This window comes from Capra hircus, chromosome 2, assembly GCF_001704415.2.
Source record: "Capra hircus breed San Clemente chromosome 2, ASM170441v1, whole genome shotgun sequence".
Lineage (NCBI taxonomy): Eukaryota > Metazoa > Chordata > Mammalia > Artiodactyla > Bovidae > Capra > Capra hircus.
Window position 1 is genome coordinate 40,750,071 of NC_030809.1, and position 13,191 is coordinate 40,763,261.

At 40.4% G+C, this 13,191-nt stretch overlaps 1 pseudogene; it reads left to right on the top strand.

The window, feature by feature from the left end:
• LOC102175446 lies at positions 776-1,307 on the top strand (annotated as a pseudogene).

Here is a 13,191-nt window from a genome sequence, read left to right on the forward strand (position 1 = left end):
CAGCCAAACAGAAGATAAGGCAATGTGAAGACAGAGGCAGAAATTTGAGTGATGTCAGCACAAGCCCAATGAACACCTAGAAATTCCAGCAGACATTGGAGGCTGGAAGAGGCATGGAGAAAATTCTCCTCTAGAACCTCCAGCAGAAGCATTGCCCTACTGTTCCCTTGGCTTCAGACTTCTGGGCTCCAGAACTGTGGGAGAATACATTTCTGTTGTTTCAAGCCAGCATGGTTGTGATAATCTGTTACAGCAGCTACAGGAAACTAATACATTTGGTATGATATGTGAGGCATGCATATGAGCAGCTATAAGGGCAGCAACTATAATGACTAGCATTTACCAAACACCTCTATGCTAAGCATTTCATGTGCATTATTTCTTTAGTTCTCCAAACAATACTGTGGGGCAGGGACCATAATCACCTCCATTTTATATATGAGGGAATTGAGTCTCAGTGTGTTAGAAAACCATCCCAAAGTCTTTGATCAAATTAGGGACATTCAAGAGATTCAAACACTAACTACAGAAAAATACACCAACTCACCCTTTAGGTAATGAAAACATACTCACACAACCTGATCTCTAAAGTACAGGTCATCTATGTGTGCTGAAATCAAGGCTGCTTCTTTCTAGACTTCCTAATAGAAAAATTCTGAATAGTTTAACAGAAGCCTCACTTTTATCTACCCTTTGGGCCGTTATACTGGTACTCTAAGCCATACTGCATGTACCCAATGAGAAAATTGCTTTTTATCTCTTTCTGGCATTCAAGATGTCAAAGTAGGGACATGGTAAGTTCTCCGGTGCAAAATTCCAGATTTCCCTGTCTCTTCCAGTTGGAGCCATGACCAACCACGCTGGCAACACAGGAGCCAAAAATTTGTATATCATCTCTGTGAAAGGGAACAAGGGACGACTAAATAGACTTCCTGCAGCTGGTGTGGGTGACTTGGGGATGGCCACAGTGAATAAAGGCAAACCAGAGCTCAGAAAGAAGGTACATCCAGCAGCGGTAATTCAACAATGAAAGTCATACCGGAGAAAAGACCATGTGTTTCTTTATTTTGAAGATAACACAGGAACCATACATAGCAAACAATAAGGGAGAGATGAAAGGTTCTGCCATCGCAGGGCCAGACGCAGAAGACCGTGCAAACTTGTGGCCCGAGATCGCATCCAGCACTGACAGAGCTGAAAGATTCTTCAGCGTATTTGTAAAAACAATTAAAAACGAATTGCTTCCTGCCCACACCCAACCAAAAAGACAAGAAGAGAAAATAGCTATGTTTGTCTAATGCAAAAATGTGTAAAATACCTCCTGGAAACATGGAGTCAGCCAGTTTTGCTAAAGCAAAGCTGTTTATATCAGAGCCACAAGAGAGGAAATCCGAACTTTTTTCCGAGTCCAAAGACGGCAGAGAACACGGGAAATCAGACCTGGATTTGATCCAGTCAGAAGTTGGTGGAGATGACTAGGAAAGAATATTCAGATTAGTGACCAGGAGTCAGGGGTGACTTTTAACCTACAGGGTTTGAGTGAGGATAATGGCAGTGGAGGGACTTAAGGAAGAACTGGGAGGCAGGGAAACAGAAGCAGCTGAAATAAGCTTCTCCCTGGAGGTGCCTGGCAGCAGAAGAAAAAGACAAACAGAATGAGGGCGAGGGGGCAAGTGGGTATCAGAGGGTCAAGCCTCTCCTCTGCAGGAGAGAACTGGTGAGGGAGGGCCCGAAAGAGACCGGAAAGGAAGACAGTGATTTCTTTTAGCCCAGGGTGTAAGCCAAGTCTAGCAAGACCAATGATGCTGAAGAAGCTGAAGTCGAATGGTTCTATGAAGACCTAAAAGACCTTTTAGAACTAACACCCCCCAAAAATGTCCTTTTCATTATAGGGGACTGGAATGCAAAAGTAGGAAGTCAAGAAACACCCGGGGTAACAGGCAAATTTGGCCTTGGAATACAGAATGAAGCAGGGCAAAGGCTAATAGAGTTTTGCCAAGAGACCACACAGGTCATAGCAAACACTCTCTTCCAACAACACAAGAGAAGACTCTACACATGGACATCACCAGATGGTCAATGTGGAAATCAGATTGATTATATTCTTTGCAGCCAGAGATGGAGAAGCTCTATACAGTCAGCAAAAACAAGACCAGGAGCTGACTGTGGCTCAGATCATGAACTCCTTATTGCCAAATTCAGACTTAAATTGAACAAAGTAGGGAAAACCACTAGACCATTCAGGTATGACCTAAATCAAATCCCTTATGATTATACAGTGGAAGTGAGCAATAGATTTAAGGGACCAGATCTGATAGATAGAGTGCCTGATGACCTATGGATAGAGGTTTGTGACATTGTACAGGAGACAGGGATCGAGGACATCCCCATGGAAAGGAAATGCAAAAAAGCAAAATGGCTGTCTGGGGAGACCTTACAAATAGCTGTGAAAAGAAGAGAAGTGAAAAGCAAAAGAGAAAAGGAAAGATATACCCATTTGAATGGAGAGTTCCAAAGAATAGCAAGGAGAGATAAGAAAGCCTTCCTCAGCAATCAATGCAATGAAATAGAGGAAAACAACAGAATGGGAAAAACTAGAGATCTCTTCAAGAAAATTAGAGATACCAAGAGAGCATTTCATGCAAAGATGGGCTCAATAAAGGACAGAAATGGTAGGGACCTAACAGAAGCAGAAGATATTAAGAAGAGATGGCAAGAATACACAGAAGAACTGTACAAAAAATATCTTCACAACCCAGATGATCACGATGATGTGATAACTCACCTAGAGCCAGACATCCTGGAATGTGAAGTCAAGTGGGCCTTAGAAGGCATCACTACGAACAAAGCTAGTGGAGGTAATGGAATTCCAGTGGAGCTATTTCAAATCCTGGAAGATGATGCTGTGAAAGTGCTGCACTCAATATGCCAGCAAATTTGGAAAACTCAGCAGTGGCCACAGGACTGGAAAAGGTCAGTTTTCATTCCAATCCCAAAGAAAGGCAATGCCAAAGAATGCTCAAACTACTGCACAATTGCATTCATCTCACATGCTAGTAGAGTAATGCTCAAAATTCTCCAAGTCAGGCTTCAGCAATACGTGAACCACGAACATTCAGATGTCCAGGCTGGTTTTAGAAAAGGCAGAGGAACCAGGGATCAAATTGCCAACATCCACTGGATCATGGAAAAAGCAACAGAATTCCAGAAAAACATCTATTTTTGTTTTATTGACTATGCCAAAGCCTTTGACTGTGTGGATCACAATAAACTGTAGAAAATTCTGAAAGAGATGGGAATACCAGACCACCTGACCTGCCTCTTGAGAAACCTATAAGCAGGTCAGGAAAGCAACAGTTAGAACAGGACATGGAACAACAGACTGGTTCCAAATAGGAAGAGGAGTACGTCAAAGCTGTATATTGTCACCTTGCTTATTTAACTTCTATGTAGAGTACATCATGAGAAACACTGGGCTGGAAGAATCACAGCTGGAATCAAGATTGCCGGGAGAAATATCAATAACCTCAGATATACAGATGACACCACCCTTATGGCAGAAAGTGAAGAGAAACTAAAAAGCTTCTTGATGAAATTGAAAGAGGAGAGTGGAAAAGCTGGCTTAAATCTCAACATTCAGAAAACTAAGATCATGGCATCTGGTCCCATCACTTCATGGGAAATAGATGGGGAAACAGTGAAAACAGTGGCTGACTTTATTGTTTGGGCCTCCAAAATCACTGCAGATGGTGACTGCAGCCATGGAATTAAAAGACGCTTACTCCTTGGAAGGAAAGTTATGACCAACCTAGACAGCATATTGAAAAGCAGAGACATTACTTTGCCAACAAAGTCCGTCTAGTCAAGGCTATGGTTTTTCCAGTGGTCATGTATGGATGTGAGAGTTGGACTGTGAAGAAAGGTGAGTGTTGAAGAATTGATGCTTTTGAACTGTGGTGTTGGAGAAGACTCTTGAGAGTCCCTTGTTCTGCAAGGAGATCCAACCAGGCCATTCTAAGGGAGATCAGTCCTGGGTGCTCATTGGAAGGACTGATGTTAAAGCTGAAACTCCAATCCTTTGGCCACCTCATGCGAAGAGTTGACTCATTGGAAAAGACCCTAATGCTTGAAGGGATTGGGGGCAGGAGGAGAAGGGGATGACAGAGGATGAGATGGCTGGATGGCATCACCAGCTCGATGGACATGAGTCTGAGTAAACTCCAGGAGTTGGTGATGGACAGGGAGACCTGGCATGCTGCAATTCATGGGGTCACAAAGGGTCGGACATGACTGAGCAACTGAACTGAACTGAGCAAGACCTAGATTCCAAAGCACGTGGATTAAACTCAGCTCAGAAACTCTCAGAGTGTTCCAGGGAGGCGCTGGAAGGCCCTGCAGGGGGCATAAAGTCAGATTTCAGAAACACTAATGCTTTGATGATGTCTGCTCTTTAGTTTTTGCATGAGTCAATATCTTCATTCAAAAAATATTTTGCTAATATTTAAAGTAGCTAAAACAGAAATCATGCATTTCCTTCTCATCCTGGCACAGAGGCCGTGTGTAATAAACATGAGCTGAAGGAAGGAGTGGTGTCTAATAGCACAATTCTGCCGCATGTGTGATCTTGGGCAAGTTACCCAGGCCGCTTCCCTGATCTCCAAAGTGCAGACAGCAATATCTCAGTCACAGAGTAGTCACCAGCACTGATGGAGGTAACAGCGTGAAGCATGTAGCTAAACAGCCTGCAGCTCATACATTAAGGTCTTCTCAAGTTGTCGAGACCATGTTGTGAGAAGCTGTGCAGCAGAGTGGTCAGGACAGAAACTGTGAGGCAAGCACGCCTGACCTCCATCCAGTTCAGCTGCTCACTGGCTACATGACCACGGACCATTGACTTCACCTCCATAAAGATGATCTTTCACTGATAAAATGTGGGTAATAATATTCACATTTTTAGGGGTATTTTGAGGAGTGTGAGATATCACATGGAGATCTGGCCTCTCTCTCTTTTGACATTAATATGCAAATTTTAATGTAATGTTTCACTTTTAAATGGAAAAAGAAAATGAACTCTCCAGTAAAAGCTGTTTGGATGTGTTCTCTTATTTTTTAAATAAACATTGCTCTGGTTTCCTTCTTTAGTTTAAAAGATATATTAATAGATCTGTACCCATAAATTTAATGTAATTCCTTTCTAGATTAAAAAGCATTCCCAATCTCTCTATTCTGAATGAGGCAGAACTTGAGAAATTTACATGTATCTGGGACAACATAAAACTCCATAATGTTCCTTAGTCTAGTCTCTCTCTGGTTGGTTTCAGTACCTCCAGGTGTGTAAAATGAGAAAGGTTCACACTTTTCACCCTAGATGATATGAGATAAATTGGAAGGATAGCACATAAGACTTGAGAAGATTTGAGAATGTACGTTCTCACAGTTCACACAGACCCTGAGTGTCAATCCATAATTTCATTTCTAGATGCTTATTGAAGACATGAAAATGAAAATATAACAACTAGATCTGACACTTTAGGGTCTAAAATCCCACAAGATTCTGCTTGACTAAAAATGGTCCATGCAGAAACTTTCAAAACATGAAATTAGTTTGAATATATTACAAACTCTTCTCACACATACTAATAACAGACAGATGAACTTGATACCAGATCACAGAGATAGTCGTAGCAAGCATGCTGATTCAATGTTCTGAGTAATAAACTGGAAACAGCCATGTGTCCTAACCACCACTCCATGCACACATACAGTGCATAGTGATGGAGTGTTCATAAGGCTTGGAAATGTTTAAAATAAGATCCCTGATATATAGAGGCTCAGGGTTCGATGGGGAAGAAAAATTCATAAGCATTCAATTTACATATGAAATAGAGGGGTCATGGGTGATTGGAATACACAGTTTATGTAGAATGAAGATCTTAAGCTGAATTCACTGTTTTGCAAAATATTTAATTATTTGGCTTTTAATTCACTAGCTACAGGTTGAAAATAACAGTTGATGGAAATCAATTTTTAGCAAAATTCTTGTGTTGTTCAGTAGCTAAATTGTGTCTTATTCTTTGTGACCCCATGGACTGCAGCACAGCAGGCTCCCCTGTCCTTCACTCACTATCCCTTAAGTTTGCTCAAATTCATGTCCATTGAGTCAGTTATGCTATGTAACCATCTCATCCTCTTCCATCCTGGTCTCCTTTTGCCTTCAGTCTTTCCCAGCATCAGGGTCTTTTCCAATGAGTCAGCTCTTCAAATCAGGTAGCCAAAGGATTGGAGGTTCAGCTTCAGCATCAGTCCTTCCACTGAATATTCAGGGGTTGATTTCCTTTAAGATTGACTGGTTTGATCTCCTTGCTGTCCAAGGGACTCTCAAGAGTCTTCTCCAGCACTGCAATTCCAAAGCATTGATTCTTTGGCACTCAGCCTTCTTTATGGTCCAACTCTCACTCTTGTGTATAACTACTGGAAAAACTTATATGGGTCTTTGTTGGCAAAGTGATGTCTCTGCTTTTTTAATATGCTATCTAGGTTTGTCATAGCTTTCCTCTCAAGGAGCAAGCATCTTTTAATTTCATGGTTGTAGTCACCATCCACAGTGATTTTGGAGTCCAAGAAAATAAAACCTGTCACTGGTTCCACTTTTTCTATTTGTTTAAAGTGATGGCAGTGGATGCCATAATCTTAGTTTTTTGAATGTTGAGTTTTAAATCAGCTTTTTCACTCTCCTCTTTCATCCTCATCAAAAGGCTCTCTAGTTCCTCTTTGCCTTCTGCTATTAGAGGGCTATCATCTGTATATCTGAGGTTGATATATTTCTCCTGGCAATCTTGATTCCAGTTTCTATTTCATCCAGCCTGGCATCTCACATTTAGCAAAATCATAAGCCTAATTCTGAATTCTTCCTTTTAAAGATATCCATCTCTTCTGCCTCTAATGGGAAATTGAGGTCTCAGTGCTACATCATTTTGAAAAATCTATTGAAAAATAGATTTGAAAAATAAGTCTGTTGAAAAATAGAAATTCAGACAGCCTATTGTTTAGTTGTTCTCAGCTGCACCAAAATAATAATTTGAGTGGTGGATTGTTGCCAGGTTTGTTTCTCACTAACTTGGTTAGTAGGTATCAGTTCAGTTCAGTCGCTCAGTCGTGTCTGACTCTTTGCGACCCCATGAATCGCAGCACGCCAAGCCTCCCTGTCCATCACCAACTCCTGGAGTTCTCTCAGACTAGGTATAATAGTTACAAAATAAGTGAATTCAGAGACAGCAAAAGGCTGCAAGAAAATAAATCACTCAAGAATTACAAAGAGTAATATTACTGGAACAGAGGGAAGAGTCAATTAAACAGATATTTCCAAGAAGTCAGCACTTTCTTTCTTTCTTTTTTATTTTTTGTAAATTCAAGGTTTAGATGTATTTTGAAAGTGTTTGAACTGGAAAGCTCAGAAGCTGGTTCTAATCCTGCCTCTGACTTTATCTACATCTGGACAAGTCACCACCTTTGGTGTCATTTTCCAAAGCCTATAAAATGAGGGGTTGGTATTGATCAGAACTCTTTTGGATGCCAGTAAAAGAAATCCAATTCAAACTGGCTTAATTTACAAGAGGGGAGGCCTTATTGATTTAGACTTCTGAAAAGGGCAGAACAGCTTCAGGTATAGCTGGATCTAGGAGCTTTAAATTATGCCACCAGGGAATGATAGCTCTCCTTTTATTAGCTCTAATTTGTACGGTGTTGGCTTCCTCTTGAGGCATGTTATCCCACTATGATGACAAGATCTCTCCTCTCAGCTCCAAGCTTACTTCCTAAAACTTAAAACCCAGAGAAAAGAGTTTATCATTCATCATAGTTCCAGAAAAAAAAAAAATCCCAGAACTGAGTTTCATTGAATTTGATTGACTTGAGTCACATACCTAAACCACTCCTGTATGAGTAGGTAATGCAGTGTTTCAACTGGCCAGACCTAGGTGAAATACTGTTCCCTGGAGCTAGGAGTATAGTCAGTACCTACATAGCCTGAGAGTGAGGAAATATTGATTTCCAGAGAAAAACCAAGGGTCAGCTATAGAACAAAGGGAAAGTGGAGTTTGAAAGTTCAAAACAATAGATGTCCACTGTAGGATAACACAACTGCCTCTAAGGCCCCTGGAACCCCTAAAATTGCCCCTTGAAACTTTATCTTTATTAGGCAAGGAGATCATTGCCCAGAAAGTTGGAATAATTTGCCCATTTCACAGCTAATTAATGACAGACACTGAATCCTGATCCCTTAACTCACCATACTGCGTTTTAATATCTTTTCAAGGATTCTAATTCCAGGGATCACAACACACTCAACATAAAGTGGTTCACAAAGTGTGAACTCTACCACCTCAAGCAAGTATCATAATGAAGATCATTTCCTATATTTCTTCTGAAGATGCTGTCAGGAACCTCTGATCACTTATCATAGGTGTAGCAGAAAGTCTCAGCCTTGCCTAATTCGGTTGGCTGAGCCTACTTCAAATGCTGGCACCTGTTTCTAGTCCAGCTGAAGATGCCTTGAGTTCTCATTTTAAATGTCTAAGAAGAACACGTTTGTGGTTACCCTAGCAACAGTCTAGCGATAACTCCTGTGTGGAGATGGGAATGCTCACAACAACACTGTTTCTTCTTCTTGATCTAGACTAGCTCTGCAGTGGACCCAGGCAAGGGTGATTTTCTTTTTTAAGTTTCTCAGATGATAATGTATGGTCAGTATTTGGAGCCCTGAACTAGCCCTTTAAATTCTGATTAAGGCAGGTTTAGCTGGGAGTTCAAATAGTTCATCCAATCCCACATCTTTTGTTTCAACTCAGAGCTTCCCCTAGTGCATATCTGGTGACTTATTTTAAATTGCATTTTTTCTATCTTCTCAAAGGAAAGGATATTGTCCACTCTGGGACATTATGTGATTTCTGGCTTTCCAAGGTGCAAACGCATGAATATTCTTAATTAGAACTGTGGTTTCTCCATCTCTTTCAAATTGGGCTGTGTTGGAACTTAATTGCAGCAAGAGACTTGGAACATCTGGCAGGTCTGAAGCAGCCATGATCTGTGGTTCTGAATATACCGTATGAATTACCAGCAGAGTGATGCATCACTGTGACTGCTGATATGCCGTGGAGATGCGGAGGAAGAAGGAAGCAAAGCAAATAATGACCTCTCAATTAAGTTTTCCGAAAGACTCAGATGATTAACTGGCTACAGGCAAAGTTTACTTCTCAATCACAAACATAAGCAACAACATAAAACAGGCACACCTGCCATCTCAATAATTTAGGGATGGTGAAAAGAAACATCTCATTTTTTTTTTTTAACATTAGCAGGCTGTCCAATGTTTGGCAGCTCTTTTTCAAGGGATTTTTATTTTTCTTCCTTCATTTCTGTGGAGCTTAAAATAAGTTCTATTCAGTCTTATATTATTGACTTGATTTATGTCAAAACATTGTACTGGTGATGCCCTTGGCAGGAATAGACGTCTTCAAGGGAATATGGCTTGTTATTTAAGACGTGATCCTTAGAAACTGGGTGAGAAATGTTTAGGAGAGAAATTCCACCTGATTTTTTAGATCTTAATGGATTAAATTTAAATGTTTATGATTGAAAATCATGTTGAGAGTTTTGGTAAACAATTAGAATTTGTTCAATAAATATGGAGCATACAACTATTTACAAACTTTTAAAATGCTACAAGGACTATAAAGACGCATGTTCTTGGGATGTTTACAATACGTAAGAGGAGACAGGAAAGCCATTATTAATCAGAATACTAGGCCAGATGTGATAATGTATGATAGTATTTCAAAGTAGGTAGACTTTGAACTTGGCAGAGGAGAGCAAATCATGTAAAAGGACCAGCAGAGGCAAAAATTCACAAGATACAAAGAGTGTGGCAAGAAAAATTCACAAGACAAAGGGTGTGGCAAGCAAAATTCACAAGAGACAGGCAGTGGCAGATAAGACTCATTGAGTGTCTACAGTGTGAGAAGCAAGGTACAGATTTTTTTACATGCTATCACAGTTCATTCTTGAAACAACCTTCTGAGCTTATTTCCAGATAATTCTCACATAAATAGATTGAAGCTCTTTTTAAAAAATTTATTGGAATATCATTCTTTACAATGTTGTGTTCGTTTCTGCTGTACAAAGAAGTCAATCAGCAATATGCATACATAAACGGCCTCCCCCTGGACCTCCCTCCCCACCACCATCCCACCTCTCTAGGTCACCACAAAGCACCAAGCTGAGCACCCTGTGCTATGCAGCAGCTTCCTAGCAGCTATATTACCCATGGTGTTGGTGTATGCCAACGCCACTCTCCCAGTTCATCCCACGCTCCTCTTCCCCGCCATGTCCACACTTCTGTTTGTTATATCTGCATCTCTGTCCTGCCCTGGAACTGATTCATCTGTACCAGTTCTCTAGATCCCACATACCTGAGTTAATATGTAATACTTGTCTTTCTCTTTCTGATATATTTCACACTGTATGACAGACTCTAGCTCTGTCCACATCTTGACTCCCTTTCTGACACAAATCCATATACTTGGGTGGGTCTTTGGTGCTTTGTCTTCTTCCTCAATACCTTGTGAGATATCTTTCCTAAACCAATGCAGGGTTCTCGTTGGAAGGAGTTCAAGCAGGGTAGGTAAACGCAATTGAGTGAGCCTGGAGGTGGGGAGATGCGTGTTGAGGCCATGGCCCAGGCGCAGCATGAGCTGATAATGACTTGACCTAGATTCCAGCAGTAAATGTAGGACAGAGGGTACACATGAGACATTAAGGACAAAATATTTTTCAAAAGATAGCAAGGAGAGCTTTTCTAGCTTGTAGATTTGTTTGTACCATGAAAACGACTTCTGTTCTCAATGAGGTTTAGGGTAATTTTTTCCTTCCTCTTCCAAAAGCTATAGTTCCATCTAAGTTTTGGCCAGAAGGCTGTATTCTCTCTAGTTATAAAATAGAATATCAGCAGGTGGTCTCAGAAAAGAATTTTCCTAACATGCTGTACACTTTGTCAGGAAAATTTTTTCAGACTGCTAGTTTTTTTTTTTTCTCTTAAATCATAACTTCGTTTCCAGATATTTAAACCTTTATTTCCATTTAGCTTGCTTTGAAAAGCAGCAGATTAGCTGGAGCCCAAGATTGTCTATGATGAGCTGAGCGGCAGAGAACACGGCCACAGTAAGGGAGCTGAGAACGCAAGTCATTTGTCTTTTCAGCAGGCACACACAAATGATCCTTTCCCTGCCATATGTTCCAGAGAATTCTTTTATTTCCCTTCAGGTATTTGACCCCCTATTGAATAGAGGCATTGATCAAAGTTGAAGCTGCCAAGTGACTGATAGAATAGCTTCAGTTTTCAGTAAATCAAATGTTAAAAAAGAATCAAAAGTAAAATTCTTGATGTTTAATTCCTATTCCTGAGTCCCTGGCTTATGTGAACATGAGGATATTGCTTAACAATCTTATGCTTCTGGTTTCTTTTCTTCCTTTCTTTTTTAAAAATGCACACAGCCAAGGAATTCTACAATAAGAAAATTTTTTGACTTCTACTGACCTTGGAGATGGAACTCCTTAAGTAAAAACGATGATTTGAAATAAAGCTCCTTGTGTCTATTTCTAAAGAATTATGACTTGGAAGGTTCATGTGAGGTGAAGGGGAACAAGAAGAAATAGACATCAAGTTGAGATGCTGTGCCAAACATCTGGAGGGGAGAGTAAGAGCATTATGGGAAAACAGATGGCGGGAAGCTTGGCCAGATAAAATTAAAGGCAAGGCCGCACAGCATCTGATTAGCTAAGAGAATTCTCTTTAAAAGGAAAATATCTGTAAAACCTGTACTTTGAATAGTCTCTTGACACAAAAATGCTTTAAAAAATTATACAGTTCTTATCAGGCCTTGAGGTTTACTTCGAAGGGTTTCATTTACTAATTACTGTATGTATTGCTTTGTTTTGCTTTTTAATTAAAAACAAGACCCTAACTGATAACCAAGAGGCTTATAGATAAAGACCTCCACTAAAAATTATTTCTATGCTATTTTAATTAACCTACTGAAATCCTGTTTGTAAACTCAGGGTCTAAGTCATTTTTGGGTGTGAGTGAAATATCTGTGTTTGTCAAGGAAAGCTGATAACACTTCTTTGGGAATTGGCTTTACCTCTTCAAGAAAGAGCTTATTTTCACATATGAACATTTTATCTATTAGCTAAAGCAAGCACAGGGCTGAAGGCTCATAAGCCTTGCAAAGGTACATTAAAATATTTAAGGTCTGATCTTAAGAAATGTGTTGGGTCAAAAAAAAAACCACTATAAAAGGTAAATTAATAATTATGTCAAGAACGTATAATAATATTAAAACAAGATTACCAAGATGGCTTCACATTTATATTAGAAAATACAGAGTTGTATTTATTGTGACAATATGACTTGAGCCCTCCAAAATCAAGATGCCCAGGATTTAGAGATGTCTTAAGATAGCCCTGCTAATAAGAAAGCACACATATTCTTCTGCAATACAGTACATCCCTTTTGTCTGAAAGGAAAGAAGTGCCCTTTCCTTTAACATCCAAATGAGATAGTTGGCGTCTTCAGTCCATGAACTGGGAGATGTACAGCCCGCTCCTCCAGATTCCAGGGTATCCCCCAGAGGTCCCCCAGGGGTAGCATCCTGGTTACCTCCTGCTCAGACTTCCTGCTTCTTCTGAATTCTTGATCCCTACCTACTTGTCCTCCTCCTGTGACTTCTCTCCTCTTTCTGTGCTATGTGCAACACACCGCCAGTGAAAAAGCCATTGTGCACAACAGACTCTTCTGAATATTTGGGAAGAATGAAGAGGAACTAGCCTCCCGTGGAATAACAAACAACTGAATATCAGATGAAAGAGAATAGTGTACTTGCAGTTCCTCAGCCATCTCCACAGCGGAAATTTTTTTACCATCACTTTCTCCCCTTGTGGCTCAACTGGTAAAGAGTCTGCTTACAATGTGGGAGAACTGGGTTTAATCCCTGAGTTGGGAAGATCCCCTGGAGAAAGGAAAGGCTACCCACTCCAGTATTCTGGCCTGGAGAATTCCATGGACTGTATAGCCCAAGGAGTCACAAAGTGTCGGACACAACTGAGCGACTTTCACTTTCACTTTTTCTTGCCTCGGGT